Raw genomic sequence first — 21199 nt, forward strand, 5'->3', positions numbered from 1 at the left:
CCTGGAAGACCTCTATGGTGCCCTAGCAAGGGATGATAAGGTACGGAGTGCATGCTGCTGCTGAGTGACATCCAGTGGAAAGGTAGGCTCGAATAAAGCACTATAGTTTGTCCTTATCTATCTTATTCACTGGATTTGGCATTGTGAAGCAACTACTGGTTCTTTCCCAAGCCCAAAATGATCAAGAAAGGTAAACATTCTTAATCAGTGCAGGACATTATGTGGAACAACAGTGCACTTGAAGACACTTGTGAAAGAAGACTTCCAGAGCTGCTTCAGGAAGTAGCAAGGAAGGGAAGTGAATTTGAAGCGATGGGAATATTATGAGGACTAGTGGTAATGTGTCTGTGACTGCAATACATTTTGTAATTTTAAGCATTTGCTTTATTTTTTATGATAGTAGGCAGTATGTGCTCTATAAATTGTCAAGCTCTAATGTTTAAAAATACCAGACTCATTGCTTCTTTACTATGGCTTCTTGTTTGAAAAATTTCACATCAAAGTAGAAAAGTTTCTACATGGTTGAGACAATGTACAAGACAAAGTAACATCTGTGGAAATGAGAGTCACAAATGGTAATGGTTGAATTAGTTGAAATGCATTCTAAGGCAGATGGCTTTATTTATGTGCCTTGGGCATATCAAGGGTGAAAGAAAAGACCAGCAAAAGCAGAGTGAGAATGGGACTCTCTGACATCATGTTTCCTGCCTGTTTTCTACTCTGATTCTTGAACTCAGCTGCATAGGTTAGTCAGAGTACAGAAGCAATCTTTCCTAGGCATCAAATCCTCTCTAAAGGTAGCATAAGATAATCATAGGAATTAACTTGCATTGCTATAAGATAAATACAGATAGGGCTGGCCAGATAGCTCTGTGGATTAAAGTGTCTGCTTAGGCAGACTCAGCGACCAGGGTTCGATCCCTGTTGTGCTATGTGGTCCCATCCCTGGGTGCACTGAGACAGAGCCTGAGACTGGCGGTGGTGGCTCAAGCTATAATCCCAGCACTTGGGAGGCTAAAAATAGGAAACTAGGGGCTGGGGAGATGGCTCAGTGGAATAAGCGCTTCCCTGGCAAGTGCAAGGGCCTGAGTTCAATCCCTGGTTCCACAAACCAAACAAACAAACAGGAGACTCCCTATGAGTCCAATCTGTGTAGTGAGACCCTGGAGACCTTGTACTAAATACATAAAAAGCAAAAATGATAAATACAGATATATCCTAGACTCCTATCTCAATGTATATCTAGACTTTGTATTAAATCAAGTGCTAGGTTAGCTCTTAAAGCCTTTTGACTGACTGGAGTGCAATGAAAGAATTAATCTAAGGTTATAGCAGTTAACAAAGAACATCACCAAGCCCTAAACTCAAGCTCAATCTTCTGATCTCAAATATAAAACTTCCCAAGTGATAGATTGATAGATAAATGTGTGGATGTGTGTATGTATGGATGGATTGATGTCTATATGTATGTATGTATGTATGTATGTATGTATGTATGTATATATATATGTGTGTGTGTGTGTGTGTGTGTGTGTGTGTGTGTGTGTGTGTGTGCCTATACTATTCAGAGGCTTTATTTAAATAAAAAAGTTCAATGATCACACTTTTCCAATCAAATACACTATTTCATTAGTTGAGAAATCTGACTTCTCTTCCTCAATTATTTTTTTTAACTGAAACACTACGTTGGTAATTCATTTCCTCACTCTGACAGGTACAAACTTTAAATGCTTTTTCATCACCCATCTGCAAGGCAGCATGTGAATGTCCATGACAAACCCTTGTCCCTGTTGTCCCAAGGTCACAGAGATGTGGTGTGTAGTGAAGTGTCCAGTACCCATTCTGACAGTATCATCCTGTGCTCCCATGGGGAGGGAAAAACAAGCCAGGCAACCACCCCCCGGAAAGGCATTTGCTCACTGCCCACTGGCAATTGTTGAGCGATAACACATGCAGTTCTCCACATGTTTATGCATAGTCTCAGATTTATCTGACAGTTTTACACCCTCAGGCATGATACACAGTAATTAAAATTAAAAATGTTTTGACAGCCTAAACAAATGGCTATATAAATTAGAAAGCTGTAAAAAGCCACAGTAGCCAAAAATAAAGATATATAGATAAATCAAAAAATTATAAACACGGGGAATGTTTTAATACAGGCATGTTTATATCCACACACTTAGAAATACAGGCTAACTTTTGCCTGAAGGAAGATGGTGGTAGAAGGGATTGTGGAAACTAGCAAAATCATTCTTTCCTGCTTAGCGATCCTTCTACTCTTCTCTGGTAAGTAAAGAAAGGAAGAAATACTGAAACTATTCAACTCCCTCTAAATCTATACTCAGCTGTAGAATCTCCAAATTTTAAAAAGCACCCAAAAGCACTTGCCGAGAATCTTTACTATTAACCTTCCAAAATGTGTAAAATGATGTAGGCTATATAAAACTTGGCTTGACTTCTCATTTCTCGAATGCATGGCATGGAACGTGTGTTTAAGAAATGAGCCAAAATATGATCTGCATGTGAATGTAACTCCTTTTAACTAGATGTGCACAAAATTGAACGTCTCATCTTTCACTCAAATCTGTCACGACAGTGCCCAAACAGACCATTGTGTACCTGGCCTTGAGAGCTTTTCTTTTCTCCAAAGGAAGCCTGCTTACCACTAGCCCAATGCACTGAAGTACTAGGACCTCTCACAAGAGAGAACAAAATAATTGGAAGCAATCACTAGGATATTCTGTATCTCGAAGGCTGGATTGCTAGATACCGACCACATCATGTGGATAATCTTTACAATACATTCTCAGAGCAATTGGCAGATTTCCTAAAACCCCATTGCCACTCAGAATGTTTCATGGTTCCGTGGATTAATACGAAAGATCTGAGAAAGCACCAACGGTCTTCCATTAATCACCTGAGACTCCTCTCATTTTTTTCTTGACCTCCTGCTCTCAGTAGCTTGACCTCTTGGTTCCATTCCTTGTTTTTCATTCCACTCTGACTCCTTTGACTTGGTATTGCTGTTTTGTCTTCCCATTTTATTGTTCTTTCTGCCCTACCCCCAGAGGCTTGGCCCAGCTCTTCCCACTGTGAGTACACATTTCCAAGAGAAAGCCCAGTCTCTCCTTGAACCAAAACCCAATTTCGCACAGCTTCCTACAAAGTCTTGACTCATCTGCAGATGGGGTAAGGAGAATTCAATTAATCTTTTGAAATATAATAAAGCTACCAGAATATAATTATATTTTTGATAATCCAGGATTGTAAATCTTTACATTTTAGAGTTTTCCTGGTGTTTCTTCTGAGCCATTTGACAGCAGAATTCTTAATTTGAGAGCAGAATTCTTTGAGCTGATAAAATATATTTTAAACAAACAATATACAAAAGAATAAAATATAATACAAAAAGACAATTCCTATTAAAAAATGGAAGAATTTTCAATGAGTGAAATCATGTTAGAGCCTGGGACCAGGGAGTGTGTGTGTGAGTGTGTTTGTTCACAAAATTAAAAGCTTTTGGATTTAAAAAGCACAGAACAGACCAAGCCCCTGACACGATAATCATGACAATAGGGTTGTGCTTAAAATTTTTATTGCTTTAAAGAAAGAAAATGAATTCATCAAACAATCTCCCAAATACTAATTTTAACAATTAATTGAACTTTTAAAAACAAATTTTGACCCCCACACACATTCTCTCTCTCTCTCTCTCTCTCTCTCTCTCTCTCTCTCTCTCTCACACACACACACACACACACACACACACACACACATATAAAACCTTCACAGCATGTTAGAAATAGTTCTAAATTTGCAGTTCAATTTTTCAGATCGCAATTTGCAACCTTCAGTTTAGGCTTCTGCATTTTTGCTGTGCAACTCACTTCCCCAAACTTTACTAGTTTAATACAGCACACATTTTTTTCACATAGCTTCTAAAGGTCAGGAATCTAGAGGCAGCTTCACTGGAGAGTTCTGGATCTGGGTGAACTGAAGGAGCATAGTTAGCAGACAGGGGCCAGTCCTTTGCTGCACGCTGTATTCCATAAGGAGTTTTCCCAGTGACCAGCTGAGTGTCCTTACGGCATGACAGCTGGCTTCTCCCAGAACACGCAGCCCAAGGAAGACAGCAAAGTAGAAGCCCAGATGTGTTTTCTGACTCAGCCTAGGTCACAGTTTTCTCCTCCCTTTTCTGCTGCTGGTTTCATGGCCAGGCCTAGTACCATGTGGAGTAGACTACATAAAGGTGTGGTTACAGGATGAGGTGAGGATCATTGGGCGTAATCTTGAAGACTGGCTACTACAGACTTAGAAACATCAAAATGGCCCAAAACTCAGCTATTCAACTTTAATTTAGAAAAAATGCTATAAATTCTGGTGCCTTTCTTTCAAACTCTGCTCCTTTGGCATTTTTCTTTTTTTTCCAAGCTCTTTCCTTAACAACTTGACTCACAGGAAGACACCTACTTTCCTGTTCAGTATTCTAATCAATCTGGGGATTCATCAGCTAGTTCCTGCACTTCTGGTTCTCCAGGCCTGATTAAGCAGACTGCCTATGTGTTTGACTTTGGGCTGCAGCTGGTAATTTGTAGCACCATATGTCAGGGGTCTGGGAAGCAGTAAGTTGAAATTAGAATTAGCAGACTGTAGGTAACTGACTCAGATTCCAAGACTGCTCTGTAAACATTTATAGAGAATAGGGTATATGACAAACCCTGGGCTAACATTTGAGAATTTAGAGAAATTCAAACATAGAAAACTCAGGAATCAGAAACCTAAAAGGTAGCACACAGGAATGGGCCATTAGAGAGAACATGTACTTTTTTTTTTTACTTTTTTAAATTAATTTTATTGAGAAACAAATATCAATGAGACAGTTTCAAAACCAATTAATAGGACAGTTTCAATAATTAATACATTGCATATTGTTGTCTTCGTAGTGGTTACTCATAGTACAAGATGCAGACATGATATCCTGTCCAAACACTATCAGTACAAATCTTTCTTCTCATTGAATTAAGAAAAAGTATATCTATCCTAACTATTTTGTATATACAAAAGTAAAGCCATATTAATATGCTGAGCTGTGAAGGGCTCAAGTCAACAACTTCTGACATTGCCAGTCCTATGGATAACCCACTACTATTATGGACTACTGGACTATGTTTCATTATCTTATGGAATTCACACACTTACAATATTTAAATGGCAATGGAATACCCATCTCTGACAAAACTGAACATGTAATGTTAAATAGGAGATTGTTCAATGGTTGTAGAAGTGAACAAGTCCATCATGATGAAAACAAGAATGTAGAAGGTAGAGAGAGTGGAGGTGTAGCACAGTTGGTAAAGATTGTGCTCTGATTGGCCAGAGTTTGCTTTCTCTATCAGTTGCTGTCAAGATGTGAGAATTACTATGTCCAGAGACAGTGGTGGTAACATAGCAGCTACGGTTGCCTGCAGGCAGGAGTTGACAACCGATGGAAGGAACAGAAATTAGAGATCCATTCATTCCCCAGACATCATTTTCTGGAGGTAAAGAGTTGTCTGTATTTCTAGGGTGAGTCTTAGAAGGCTCACTGGAACCCACAAGTGCCTACTTTTAGGATTTCCCAGAAGCCAAGGGAAGTGCTGCAGGCCCCCTCAGCTGCCTGCCTGAAGCTGCTGGAGAAATAATGACTTAGTCTTGATCGCTTTCAAATCTTCCGCAATTGCTTCCATCACATACAATATGCTAGGACCACATAGAGACAAGTTTCCATGCAGTGTGGAGTGAGACTTCTTTGAACACAAAGGAAAATGAAGAAGGGGTTGAAGTCAATGACCACGGGGCGCTGACACAGTCCACCTCTTTATTATCTTAGCAATCATCCACGCCTCTCTACCTGTATTTAAGTTTTCAAATAATGTCATGCTGATGTCTAAAGTACATAATTATAGCTTGTGTTAATAATATTGTGCTTACTCTGTGCCCCCAATTGGAAAACAAACCTCCAGAGGTTATTCTGCATTTTCTCTATTCTCATTCTTTTCCTCAGTAATTCCCCTTTTGATATTGTGTAGCTAAAATAAAGAAAAATAAATTATTAATATAGAAAAATTTATATAATTAAGTACAAAATAGACATGTCTATGACAGTCCTAAAAATAGTTATGACATCATTTTGGCTATTTTTTTCTTTCACAGATTATTTCATTTTCGTTTATATTAGCTAAGACTATAATGTTCATCCCCAAATTGTCTCAATCTGTTCAGGCTATTGAAAAAATACTTTGGATGTAGTAAATTATAATATATATATATATATATATATATATATATATATATATATATATATATTGTATCTCACAGTTCCTGAGGCTGGGAAATCCAGGAGCAAGGGCCAGCATACTGGGTACCTGGACAGGGCTCATTTTTGTGCCAAGGGAATCCTTTGTTCTGTCCTCATATGGTAGAAGGACAGCAGAACAGAAGGGGCAAACATTTCCACAAAGCTTTAATAAGGATAGTAACCCATTTATGAAGTTATAGCTCACATCATTTCCTAACCTCTTCATGGTCCCATCTTTTATTATTATTTCATTAGGGGTTTGATTCCAACATGATAACAGAAGATACTGTCAGAGCATATCATAGACCTTCCTTTCTAGGGCCATTAGTGGTCTTCCAGTACTGCATTACTGTAGTCTTGAAATAACTTTAGTTTATGTTGTAAATTCTAAAAGTCTCATAAGACTTTCATAGATAACTTTTTCTGCCTCAAATGTATAACATTATATATCTTCCCTATTTTCTCTTGGACAATGAAGTAAAAATGATATCTCCAGCCAGCACTATAAGCTGAGGTTTTAGGCATTGTTCCTGGTTATCTTTAGATATGCCCCCCAAATCTCAAGTACTCATAGATGGGACCTTGCAGGAGTGGCTGGATCTAGGATGTGTGATGCTGGGAGCTGTGTGATGCTCAGATTATGGCTGTGTGATTACTAATTTGGTTCACCACTTGGTTCAGGACAGTTATGGGTGGGTATGACAGGAGGGCCCACCCTGGGTATTAGTGCTACCCACCCTAAGGGCAGGTAACTTGGATAGAACATAAGACAGAGAGAGGGCTGCTGCCATTGCTTCTGCCTACTGCTTTCTGCCTCCTCCCTGCTCTGCTAAGAAATGTTCCTGCTCTGCAGTGCCTCTCTGCCATGATACCTTTGGTGGACAGCTGACTAGTGGGTCACTTCTTTCACCCAGGTGAATTGAATTAGCATGGTGCTGAGTATGGGAGGCCCACCTGTGGATTGTTGTCAGCAGCATAAAAGACAGAATAGGAAAAACTGTCATTAGGCTGGTAGGGATACTGTTTGGAGAAGCTGTTGGAAGCTCCTACTTCTCTTGGGCTGTTCTGCTGGACGACCTTGTCAAGCTGGATTTCCTGATGAACTTTGGAGGTGCTTTGGTTCTCATCTTGAGCATCACTTCCTGGCTTCTGGGTGGGGGAAGATGGTGCATTGCTCAGCCCCATGGAGAAGCTTGTCACATTGGCTTTCCTGATTGGCACTCAGCTTTCCTCATCACTGGAGAAGCTCGGGACCTCACTGTTGCTGAGGATGGCTGTGGTACTTATGGGGGAGCTCTGGTGCTTAATTTGAGCATTGCTTCCTGGCTCCAGTTCAGATCTTTCAGCCTGCTGGCGCAGATCCTTCATCCTGCTGGCATGGACTTCTGAGCTTCCACCCCTGACCTTTGGGCTGATCCAGCACAGATCTGTGAAGCAGGTCTGCATGAGACTTAGTCGTGGGCTCTAGGCCTCCAGTTGGACTTGTGGGAGGCATCATTATGAGCTCTAGGATTCCAGCTAGACTCATGCAAGCTATTAGAATCTAGACCCTCAGCTGGAGTTTTTGGTCTTTAGTGTGTGGACAGATTTCCTACCCTTCTTGTATATCATTCTCGGGTGATTCCTTTTAAAATAATAGTGTAAAATGTATCTTGTATTATATCATTCTCTTTGCAAAAACCCCAAACCACAACACTACCTCTTTGCCATGCTGCCCTGCCTTGGAACCAGCCATAGTTCAGCTATACATTGAAACCTCTAGAAACTGTGAGCCAAAAAGAGACCTTTCTTCCTTTCACATTGAGTGTTGTATTTTTTTTTCCCTCAGCAATGAGAAAAGTAACTAAACCAGGCATTATAGCTTGTGGCACAAAAATTGAAAAATTCCCAGACAGTTTGTAGCCCTCAGTGAAAGCACTTTTCCATAAATAATTGTCTTTAAGTCAGAGACCCCAAAATTCTAACAATAAAAAGCAGAAGTTTTGGTGATAGGTTATTAGGAAATTTTTAAAAGAGTGGTGGGGTTTTTTTTGCCTTTTTGCACAGAATTGTATTAATAGCTGTATCAAAATTATCCCATTCTTAATTTCTGTCTCAGAGCATACATAAAGAATCACAAACATTACGATTTTCCAGATTCACAACTATCAGCGCTGTACCTGGGTCTTTGTAGACTCTTCCATCATTCTCTTAGACCAATTACTTTAAGATGATGCTTAGAAGACCAGTAATTATTGTGGTAGGTATCTGTTCTTTTGATATAAAGTGAGTTTCTTTGTCAGAAGCAATGTTGATCATAATATCTTCATGTCACCAAAGATAGTAATTCAGGTAAAATCGCTTGCAAAATTATTACAGGGAAGGCAAGCAAATGATGGTATATGTATTGATTCATGTAATTAAAATTGCTGCCTTGTTCTGCAATTATATAGTGTTCTAATGTGATTATTAGTCACCAAAGGGTTGGCTAATCTCCCAGATGCACTATTCGTGTTACCTCTTCTGTTGACCTTCTGGGCCTTCAGCAGTGTCTGTTATCCATCTATCTCTATATCCCCTTCTTTGCTTTTACCAAGGCCACTGTGTTTGTAAACCCATTACTAGAGAAAGAGGCAGCCTGAGATCTACTGAGTCTGCTATCATGTGATTAATAAGAACTCTCGGGGGTCAACCAGATAGCTTAATGGAATGAAGTACCTGCTTAGGCAGATGCAGTGGCCAGGGTTAGATCCCCAGTGGGCCGTGCCAGCCATACCCCTGGGGTGTGCTCAGAGGGTGATTGAAACTGGGCATGGTGGCAGGTGCCTGTAATCCCAGCTCCTGGGAGGCTGAATACAGGACGATCACTATGAGTCTGATCTATGCAGTGAGACCCTATAGACCCTGTACTAAATACAAGAAACAAACAAAAAACCCTTTCTTTTTAGGGAAACATTTGTAAACCTTCCCGCAAACACAAATATTCTCATGCCCATTCTGAGCTAGTTCTATCTGTGTACTTCTTTCTTAGTATTTCTCAAAACTACTCGATCTACATCTTTGGACATTCTGGCCAAACAAATAATGACTGCCCATAAATTGACATAAATTTATATCTGTGTGTATTTGTGCTTCCAGGTAAAGATAACAACTATATGCACCACTAAAGGTGCTACTGAGATTATTTCCTTTCTCCTCTGTCTTCTAAGATCATTTTAGAATATCCTTATTAAGCCAAAGAGTTGTGGCAGCATTTTGTTATCTATTCAATAAACTGAGTTCTTTATTCCTTACGATTGGTAGTGCTGTGCAGTTCTCTATGTGGGCTAAGGGGAGTGACTACAAATCAGTAGTTGTTAGAGTGAGAATGAGGCCCTGGCAAATGGACTTACACATTTAACCTGCTGAAGTCCAGCCTCACAGACAGCAGGTTCATTTGATGACAGAATTGGTTCACATATGCCCATATTTATGACTTGGTGGAGCACGCAATACCTAATCCATGAGCTGTAACTCAAATGGCATGATCATGTGGTGTGTTAAGTACTTAGAGGAGGAGAGGTGTATTTTGGCTCCCAGTTTCAGTGCACTCAGTCCATCACTGGGAGCTCTGAGTCAGAAATGGCCTGGTGAGAAGGTATGGCAGAGGAAAACTGCTCTGCCCACAGCCTTCAATGCAGAGAGAGAGAGATGGAGGCAGGGAGGGGGAGGGAGGATGTGAAGGAAGAGGGATAGAAGGAGGGAGGAAGGGAGGGAGATGAAGGTAAGAATGGGGAGGGATAGAAGGAGCAGGAGGAAGGAGGAAGAGGAAGGAGAAAGAAAGAGAAGGAGGAGAAGAAGGAAGAGGAGCAGGTGGAGGAGAAGGAGGAGGAGGAGGAGAGAGAAGAGCTAGGAAGGAGAACCCTTTCAGCTCACATCTCTAGTGCCCCACAATTGTGACTGGGTCCCTTTTCCAGTAGCACATTCAGCTATGAATGTTTCCACAGATCAACTAACTGATGAACACTTGCATGACCCAACCACCTTCCATAAGCCCAACCTCTGAACATGAGATTCGGTGGACATTTTAGATCTAAATTATAATACTTGATATTTTATACTCAGTCACAGCCTGGCAGCACATTAGGTACTGTGTTTTCAAATGAGAATATTTGTCTACACACTAGGGCATACCTTCTACCTAAAGTGTAGGTTTTCACTCTATGATTCTCATATAAGATTTCCAAAAGTGTGATATCAAACCTTTATGAATGATGGATATTTCTATTACGTTTGATCTACTGGGTCATGTGGACAAAGGAAGAAATCAGTTTTCACTATAACCTGGGCCTGCTGTAAAACTTCACCTTGCTCTGGGCACAACTTCTGTTCTGGGTAAAGACTCAGGAAACAGGTAGAATAGCACATTGAAAGCTTGTATACGCGGCATCCAGAATGCAAAATCTTCAGCAAATACTGTGATTCTACCTTCGTAGTAGGGAGTATTCACATTGGCCATCGTCTTTCTAAGGGAATCTCAAAATTCTTCAGGTCCCTGGACTACTTCACAGAGATAGTAGGTTCCTGAATTTACTTAAGATCTTTTTCCCCCAGCTTCCAACATGAATGTATTTTACAAATTCATTTTGAGTATTTCCTACTTCATTGTTCAACAATCCTTGTAATCTCTTAAATGAACTTAGTTGCTGTCCTGTGAGACAGCGATGCGATCAAAGTTGCTTTAGCCAAGATTGGGTCTTTTCGGACTGTGAAGGTGCATACCTGTCACCTGGGGATCTTGTAAAAATCAGACGTTGGTTTAGAAACTCTAGAATGGACTCTCAGACTTTGCATTTCCAATACTCTCCAAAGCCAGGGTAATATTGCTTATCTGAAGCTCACAATTTGAGTAGAAAGGACCAGTTTCTGAGAGAAGAGTAGAAAGTTGATATACCTCTGAAAAAGTTGGAAATGGTATAATGCTGTCTTTTTCAAGGGAAAGCAAACTACTTCTGGTGGTCTATAAAGGGATATAAAAATAAAGAAGATGCTAACTTCATCTCTGCATAACAGTTCACAAAGTTTATGTCTGAGATGCCCCAATAAAAAGGCCCAAAGTGGAAAGATAAATGTAACTAGAGTCAGAATCTGGATATGTTTGTTATGACCCACTTTTATTCTCCAAGAGCAATCCATCTTTTGCACAAGGAAGGAGACAAAGGAGAATGTGGTAGAAATGATCCATCTGCAAATCTCTTATGGTGGAACTAATCTTTGCATTTCTCTTCAGAAAGCAGTAATATTTTTTACTTGTTATTTTGATGGAAAATGCATTCCAGGTAGTTCCACTGAGCCCTTCCTAGCATAATGCAACACTCACTGCCTGGCCAGCGAAGTAACCAGAATATTCAGTGTGTATATTGTGCCAGTTGTCAAGCATATCAGTTCGTTTCTTCTCTGCATCTAAGAACTGGAGAAAGTTACGTAGTGGTTGCAGGCCCTACGGCCTGCCTTAAATGAACTCGGGGTTAAATCTTATTTACCAAATGATCTTCCTAAGCCCCTGGTGGATCTCAAAGATTAGTGTTTGCATTCATTTTTTCAGCAATATACTGTGATCTCTGAAGAACCTAGTTATATCTGTTTATCAAGTATAGTCACCCCATAAATTGCCACTGCAGAGAGATGGTGGGAGGGAGACATATGCGTCATACTTGTGGAAGTTTGTAGAATCTTTCTTTCAGGACATCTTGATTAGCCTTCACTCAAGGAGCACTGTCTCTGTAATATGTCTAGTTTTGGCAACGAATCATAATCACAATTCTAATTTGGTCCCTGAAATCAGAGCATTACTGACCAGAGCTACAAAGGTTGTTTGTTCTCTTATTTATATGGATTAAGTCCATCTTTGTAAGAATGTTCATCTACTTTAGTTACAGGAATATTATGACCATTCAGAAAGACTTCTATGGGCTGGAACCAACCATTCTAACTTTGATTTGAGACCTGATATGTGTTACAGTGACAACGTTGGCCTTATCACAGGCCTGTAAGTGCTGCCGCTTAATCACTTGTCTCTCCTAGATGTCATCATTCTCCACTGAAATCCAAGCCTTTTCTGCAGGTTGCATCACTAGTAAGAATTACTGGCTTACAGAGAGAAGGTACCACCCATCCTTTTAAGAATAGTGGTGCTACCGCATCAATGCATCTTTTAAATACCTTACTGAAAATGTACCCTTTGACCCCTTCTGAGAACACAGGGGAGTAGGCTGTATACAAGAACTGACAGAATAAACCAACTATTATTCTTATCATCATAAAATTTGGGGCTTTTTACTCTGCAGTCTCCTAAGGAAGTTCTAACAGTTGCTGTGGAGGACCACCTGAGCAGCTCTCCTTGAAAGAAAAGTGACTGTCTGTCCAATTTGATGGAGCCTGACCCTATTTCTTCATATTATGTACAGAGCTGGCTAGGACTTCTGTTTATCCTTCAATTGGGCTTAAGCAATGTGTATTCGTCTAGATGAGGTGCTGCTGAGAGTCTTTGAAGGTGGGGTGCGTGTTTCCCTGGTAACCTATACCTGCTGCTCTTTAATGTGAGCTGGGTCGAGACAGGATGGAAGAGCTAATGCTCCACACTGCCAGCTGGGATTAAGCCTCAAGATAGAGGCCATGACTTCCTGGGGCTTGAAAGACTACATCAAAGTTGAAAAAAACTGCATCTGACTACATCAGACCCTCCAAAACATTAGATACTAGCTCAATAGCATAATGCAGATTACTGTCTCTGCATATCCTCTCTGCATATGGCAGAGGTAAATGTAGGCCACCCACCTAGCTCACATAGTCACCTACTTCCCACAATTCTCAGTCATTCCTCCTCAAGCCACTCCCACACTGAATAGAAACTGAGTGAGGCCCTGGGTCACTCTCTTGGTCCAGAAAGCCATCTTCATGGTTAGACTTAGGGACCCTTGGCTCCCCAATAATTATAATATGTTTTAGTGTTTTTACTTTCGCCATGGGTTCCACTGAAAGTGGTAGATTATAATTAACTTGATGGGATTCCAGTAACGTAACTTTGGGATTACAAATATTGGCTTCTTGGACTGAGACAAGGACCTTGAAGTGACCCCTACAAGTTGCAAGCTCATAGAAAAGAGGCTAGTGTCCAATCTTATTTCATTCAGTGACTGCAAGAACTGTTAAATACTAGATTAAATATTGAGATGGCTCAGGGATACAAAATGTCTACTAAATGGGCCCATATTGTTGTTCTTTTTCTTTCTCTCTTGTCTTATACTCTTAAAATCCTATACATTCTTAGTTTCTGTTGTTACCAATAGGCAAAAGTCTTCTTTGACTGGATATGCTATCTCCCATGAAGTCGGATTTTAGAACCTTTTCTCTAGTATCTGCAGGGATTTGTCTCAGGCTATGAATCCAGTAGGAAAGCAAAGGTAGTAGACCTGAACTTCAAAGAGAATTGGTATCTCCTTGCAAGGCAGCTGTTAGAGATAAGGTCCTCGAATGTTCTTTTAGTAAGGAAAGGCTAAGGTTCTTAGGGACCTTTGGGCAGTGAAGGCACCAACCACACCTGCATTCATAGAAAAAAGAGAGGCTCAGTTCCATCACTTTGTTTTACCTATGGCCTCAGACAAACCAGCTTTAGTTTTATACAACATTTGTAGTTAAATAAATACAAGTTTGTATTTACATGGTACATATTATACTAAGAAATTATTCAAAATATCAGATAACATTTTCTCATTGCTCCCCTCATTTAGTACAGGCCCTGATACAATGCATCTTTCTTTTATTAATTTTATGGAGAAACAAATAGCAATGAGATAGTTTAAAAACAGGTTAGTAGGACAGTTTCAATAATTAATACATTGCATATTGTTATCCTTATAGTAGTTATTCATAACACAAGATGCAGATATGATATTCTGTCCAAACACTATTAGTACAAATCTTTCTTCTCATTGAATTAAGAGAAAGTAGCTGTATATCTACCCTATTTTGTATATACAGATACAAAATGGTCCTTCACATCTTATCCCAAGGGTAGTGAGAAAATTTGGTTTGTGCTACTCCTAAATTTACATAAAGAATCTTAAGCTGGATCTTTCTTGAGGACTGGGGAAAAATGGAATCTTTCTTTCATTTAAAATATTCTGATGAAGTATATAAATATTATGTTGACATTAATATAAGTTGTAGATATTACAATCCTATTTAAAGATATGTAAACATATGGAGTCATACTATGGCCCAGGATTCTTTCTGGGGAGATACACGCAGTTATCTTTCAAACCACCATTTAAATTACTTTAAGATTAACTTCTAAACAGAACAACATTAAAATGCATAATTCTCACCTGCATAATGTGGCTCTGGAAATCACTGTCTTCATTTAAGAAGTGCTTCTATTTAGCAAAGATAAAAAATGTGCTAGTGTTTAATTCTCTAGACAAGCATCATCCAATCTATATGCATGTCCCAAATAACATGGCAACTTCACCAAAGCCAGTTTTTCAGCCTGTATACAGTTTATAATGGAATGCTAATCCTCTTGACATTAATGCATGTTTATTTATAAGCAACCAAAAATGATTGAAAATAAAAAGTGTCAAGTAATAAATTATGTGAAATAGACATATTGAAAAAGTGAAATGATATAAAACCACATACAAAAAATAATCACAGCTTTTTTTTTCCTAAATGGATGCTTGATTGCTGTTATATCCCCGTGAAGGCTTTCCTTCAGTCTCAAGGGATAAATTACACAAAAAGGACAAGCTTTTGCTAATCTGCAGGCTGACATTTTTATAATGAAAAGAGTAAAATGTTTAAATAATACCAAGGGTTGGTCATAGTGTCAGAAACCAGCAGAATATGGGGAAGGCTACTGTACCTTCTTAATTTGTACAAGCAGAAACTAGAAAATTTAAAACCAAAACTTGTGTTCTGTTAGCAAACCCTTCTTTACAGAAAGATAATCAGCCCTTCAGGACAAATTTAGTCTTTCTTAAAATTCTGTGCATTGAGTTGATTAATTAACTGTTTGATTTATTAATAACCTCTATGTGGAAACATCAGCCAGCAATTCAGAGATCTGGGCAGGAGCCTGAGACTTCCCTCAGGCCTAGCTCTTTGTAAATATCAATTATGTTTTAATAGCTGAAAGCATCAATACTTAAAACACCAGTAGTAGGAGAATGCACTTATAATGGGCACATAAGTATCTGGAACCCCACTTGTAACCATGAATCAAAGCAAATATAAAACCTCAGAAAATCTGGTCTGCCCCTGCCTCCTTCCGTCTGAGTGAGTCAACACTTCCTCCTTGCTTCTTAGGCCAAAACCTTGGGAATCATCCTTGGTTCTATTATTTTTCTCACACCTCCATCTGTCATTAAATCCTGTGAGATATGTCTTCAAAACGGCTTCAGATTCTAACTGCTTTTCACCTGCTTAGCACCAACATTCTTGGCGGGTTCCCCTTGTTCCATTCTTATTTCCTCTTTGCTTTCCATGCACCAATCAGCTGAATTCTTATAAGCAGGAAGTTGAATACTGATCATAGAATCATTTGCATAGAATTCATTGGTGGCCATTACTATATTCTAGAAACTGGTTGAAAGTGTTTCCCAGAGCTTTTTGCTTCATGGGCATTGTTGAGGTGGATCTTTAAGACAAATGGACCAGTGAAAAGCTGCGTAGGTCATTAAGGGTGCTGCTTTCATGGGGGATTGATGTAGTTCTTTTAGGACCCTAGTTAGTTCTTACAAGAGTAAGTTGTTATCACAAAAGTGCTCTTGAATCTTGAATCCCACTGGGGGAAGAGGGTACCAGGGATCAAACTCAGGTTCTTGCATTTGCCAGGCAGACACTTAAGCCATAATCACTCTTGCTTCTTCCTACTCATATGTATTCCTGCTAAATGCCATCTGCCTGTGTTGTGATGTGACCTTCACCAGCCACGCAGATGCTGGTTCTTTGTCCTTACAGTTCTAAACATATTTTCTTTATATATTATCTAGAATCAAGTATTTTGTTACAGCAACAGAAAACAGAATAAGACAGCTGCTCCTGTAGGAGAAGAAGTTGAAGTGAGGACCTTTAGTGAAATGATTTATTAAGACATGCTGTGAGACTGAGGTTGCAACTCAGTAATACAGCAATTGCCTAATGTGTATAAGGCCTTGGATTCAATTCCAGGTATTATCAAAAAAAAAAAAAAAAAAGGAAATGAAACAGGGAGAACAGGACAAGGAAGTGTGAAAAGCCAAGAGGGAGTGAGGTTCAGGCCATGTAACACCCTCAGACATGTCTTTCAGGGGGAAAACTAGAGCATACATTTTTTTTCTGTGACCATATTGTATACAAAGTATGGGAGCCAGATCTTCATCCTCCTATAGCAGCTAGTTACCAACTTTGGATCACTCTCCTCAATATTCTTCAAACAAGTCAAACCTTTCCCGTTTTCACTCTCTTCCTACCTGAAATCTTAGCCCTTGTGGTAGATTGAACACTGGTGGGAAACTTGTAACACCCACCTAAACTGAATCAGCATGGTGCTGGGTGTGGAAGACTCACCTGAGAGTTGTTGCCAGCAGCATAACGAAGAGAACTGGGGGGGAAGATGGGGTGCTGTTGGTTAGCCTGGAAAAGCTTGTCACACTGTCTTTCCTGATATGAACTCAGCGTCTCTTATTATCTGAGGGTTGGGTTCTCTCTATTGCTAGGGATGGCTATGGTACTTTTTAGGGGAACTCTGATCCTTATCTTGAGTGTCACTTCCTCACTCCAGTTTCCCGCAGCCTGCTGGCACAGATCCTTCATCACACTGAAGCAGGCTTACCAGCTTCCACCACTGGCCTTTGGGTCTTCCCAGCACAGATCTGTGAATCAGACTTACATGCATTGTTGTGGGCTCTAGGTCTTCAGCAGGACGTGTACAGGAAAATGCTGTGGGAATCCAAGCCCTCAGATGGATTCTCTGGGTCTCTAGTGTACGGGCAGCTGTCCTGTCCTCTTTTGCATTTGACACTTTGAGTGACTATTATAAAATAATATTGTAAATTGTGTCCTATATTAAATGGCTTCCCCTTTAAACCCTAACTGCAACAGTCCATATGGCATCCTGGTCTGCTCACTTACTGCTTTCTGGTCTCCATGCCAACATACACTGTCAGAGCACCTAACGGGGCCAGGATATCTAAGAGCAGCCTTCCCCTAACTCAGACTTTCTTTGTGTCCATAACATGCAGTTTCCTATCATAACATGTAGTTTCCTATTTATATGTAAATATATATTGTTGGTTTCTCCCTGCTAGAATGTAAACTTAGGGAAGGCAGGAGCCCTGCTTGATTCACTGTCACACCCCAAGCTCTGTCTAGCATAATGCCTGGCACACTGCAAGTCAACATCTGCACTTATTCACTGTTGAGTGAATAAGAATACATGAAGTCAATACATACCATCAGAGGCAGATTAATCTTTGGGACAACCTGTACCTTCTCCTTTAGGCTAGAGAAGATTTTACTGCTTTGTTATATCAGATTTCCTGCCTACCGTATAGGAGGGAAGGTTGCCACCCTCATTGGGTTATTAAAGAGAAACACACAATGGTCAAAGAGCTATCCGACTGACTCTACAGTCTAGTATTTCCCCTCACCCCTTTGCAGTTGGGGATAGGACCTTCTTTCAGCCTTACTGTATACCTAGTTCTTGTGACTGAAGATCTTGCCACTGTAGGGAAAAAAGAAGGGGACTCAGAATCTATCTTGACTTGAATAAAGTGCTTTCAATCTAATGGAGCCCTTCATGACCTCCTCTTCCTCCTGCTTCTCCTCCTCTTCTTGTTTCCTCCTCTCCTTCTTCGTCTTCTCTCCTTCTACCTCTTTCTCTGTCCCTTAAAAAACCCCTACGATCCTGAAAGCAATTATTAAAGATTAATGTAAGACAAAACTGAAGATATTTTTCTCCTACAAGTCATGGATCTCTCCAGAATCTCTTTACTTAGTCATTTCTTTTTTTTTTCTTGGTGGAACCAGGGATTGAACTCAGGGCCTTGTGCTTGGCAGGGGAGCAATTGTTCTACTGAGCCATCTCCATGTACCCTCTTTTTTAAAAAAAAATGCTAATATGAAAGCATAGAATCAGTATAATTTACAGATAATTAACAAATTATGGCTCAGGGTTAGAGTAATGATAAAACAAAATGTAAAACAAAAACTCTTTTCTTCTGAGTGGCTAATGTCAGAAAATCATCCTTGATCATCAAAGGGAGATCACCAGTAGTACAGATCAATTAAGCAGTGCTCACTCTTCCTTAGCTGAGGGTTTGTCCAAACAGGTGTGAGCACAGTATTCACATAACACTTGTGGAGAATGTAATTATTTTCTCATCCTTTTCTGTATTTCATTATTAAATGAGTATTCCCACATGCAGTGTCCACCCTAAATTCACTCCTTCCTACCAGATTCTCCAGAATGGAGTGCTTATATAAAAGAAATGTCCTAACAGGGAGAGTAGAGACAATATACCATAATTCCAAAGTGCAAATAAGCTGTTTTTCTGGTATTAGGTTTATGCAATCGGGACACTAGTATTTCACTGTTGCAGGAGAGTTGGTGGCCTTCTTTACTCTTCACATGATGTGCTTCTGGACTGGGGGCTTGATGCCTACCTAATGTGCTTCTGGACTGGGGGCTTGATGCCTACCTAATGTGCTTCTCTACTTTGGGCAGGAACTTACAAACAAGATGACTATAGCGAAAGATTCTTGTTCAAATAAAATAAAGTAGGTACCAAAAAAATGGATGTCAAAAAAAAAAAAAAAATGGATGTCTTCTGGGGGAAGGGAAGAAGAGCTAAGGAATAACCCCAACTCTGGAGAAAAGATTTTCTGCAATGTATTAAGGCATTATATCCTGATAAACCTACTATAGGACTGGCCAGATAGCTCAGTGGACTAAAGTGCCTGCTTAGGCAGAGTGCAGCAGCCAGGGTTTGATCCCCAGGCCTGCTGTGCTGGCCCCACCCCTGGGGTGTGCTGAGAGAGCGATTGGGACTGCGTGTGGTGGTGCATACCTGTAATCTCAGTGCTTGGGAGGCTAAAACAGGAGGATCACTACGAGTCTGATCTACATAGTGATACCCTGAACACCCTGTAGACCCTGTAACAAATACATAAAAAATAATTTTTTTAAAAACCTACCATAAGTTGAAAATTACATGAGTCCAAGTTATATTTAATATACCCAACCTATCAAACATTCCATCCCCCAATACAGCAGAATACCAGTCATTTCCCCTGATGACCGTGTGGCTAGCTGGGAGCTGTGGCTCACTACTGCTGCCCGGCATCCTAAGAGATTATCATGCCTTATATCTCTAGACCAAGAAAATAAAAATCCAAAAATCAAAGTACAATTTTTATGGACCATGTATCACTTTCTAATCATCACCAAATTATATTAGTTTCCTAAGGTTACTATAGACTACACACACACACACACACACACACACACACACACACACACACACATATTCATGTGCACATACGTGGTTATTTAAGGAACATGAATTTTTTTCTCTTAGTTTTGGACTGTAGATGTCTAAAGACAAGGCTGTTTCTTCCTGAGGACATGAAGAAGAGTATGTCTTCTGGTGTGGTTTGCTAAAAATCTTTTGCACCTTTGGCTTATGGCAGGACTACTCTCTTCACCTATTACATTCCCCCCTCTATCTCTGGGTCCAATTTTCTAATTTTATGTGGAAAACATCATATTGGCTTATGGTCCAACCTCTTGATATTCTCTTAATTGATCATATGTAAAAGGCCTAATTGCAAATAAAGTCACTTTCAAAGGAATTAGGGATTTGGGTCAACAATGTGTTTTGACGCTACAGTACAATCCATAGAAAGGAAAGACCTCAGGTTCCTTTCAAAGGAGTGAGCACAAGGCCAGAGGCTCTTTTCCATGCTTCTCCCTCTTCTCTAAATCTCTTAATTTTTCATCTAAGTAGCTATAAAATTATAGAGGATAGGATACAGAGAGGGACTAGATTTCATTCAGTGACTTCTTTAGTGGAATCTGGATTAGACTGAAGGCCTAGATGCCTCTAAATTAAATGAGAGGAACTGATACATAAGACATATGCAGCCTTGTAGGAGATCAAGGAAATGGGAGGTAAAAGAGTTTGACATACAGAAAGGACTTTAGTAGGAGACTAGCATGACCTTATTGCTTTCTAAAGAAAGGTACCATTATGCCAGAATGCTAATACTGTGTAAAGCAGGTCCAGATTTCAATAGTTCTGATTTAAGCATTTATGAAGCAAGAAAATTAATTAGGCTCATATAATTATCAGTATCTGATATGTGAAAATAATCTGAAATATCAGAACACTGAGATTCTAGCAATCCTACTGGGAATTGTATGACTAATCCTACTTGGGATTAGGTGACTGAGTTTTGAGTAACCAGACAAAACCCCATTTCCAACAATTTCCAGGAATGCTGTGTATGGAAACAGCATCACTGGATTATTTATTATTAATCCCTTAAAAACTAATTAATTTTAAGCGTCAAAATAGTAATAGTAGTAAGAAATAATGACTTCTGAAATGACCTACCTCCCCTCCCTGAGACCAGTGGAAGGTGGAGTCTGTACACGCTCAACAGCTGGCCAGTGAAGGGAGATGGAGTCAGCCAGTGTAGTCTAATGCTTAGTACAGGCTCTTTGGAGACCCACGCATCTTCATCCTTACTCAGTTCCACTTTTCCTACATCTGAGCCTGGGCCCAGCCATCTCCCTTCCCTGATCCTAATTTCTCATCTCTAAAATGGATTGATGGATGCACAGTTTCAGGGGTCCAG

Source organism: Octodon degus, unplaced genomic scaffold, assembly GCF_000260255.1.
Source record: "Octodon degus isolate 3935 unplaced genomic scaffold, OctDeg1.0 scaffold00087, whole genome shotgun sequence".
Classification (NCBI taxonomy): domain Eukaryota; kingdom Metazoa; phylum Chordata; class Mammalia; order Rodentia; family Octodontidae; genus Octodon; species Octodon degus.